Below are 307 nucleotides of genomic sequence, written 5' to 3'. Positions count from 1 at the left end.
CCCCTCTCCCTATATATACCCTTCCATTCTACTTCATTTTCACACAACACAACCCCCTCTTCTTTACCTTGGCCGAACCCACATCTCTCCCTCTCTACCATATTCTCTTATTCTTCTTCTTCTATTCTTTCTTCTAATGCTCGAGGACGAGCAATATTTTAAGTTTGGTGTGTGGTCAAAGCACAATCTTTTTTGTTTTCCACTACCATCAATGGCACCTAAGGCCAGAAAAAGAAAAGGGAAGACAAAAGCTTCCACCTCCGAGTCATGGGAGATGGAAAGATTCATCTCCAAAAGCCATCAAGAC

This window comes from Arachis duranensis, chromosome 1 (assembly GCF_000817695.3).
Source record: "Arachis duranensis cultivar V14167 chromosome 1, aradu.V14167.gnm2.J7QH, whole genome shotgun sequence".
In the NCBI taxonomy this organism is placed as follows: domain Eukaryota; kingdom Viridiplantae; phylum Streptophyta; class Magnoliopsida; order Fabales; family Fabaceae; genus Arachis; species Arachis duranensis.
The sequence above is the reverse complement of the archived record's forward strand: the minus strand, read 5'-3'. Positions refer to the sequence as shown.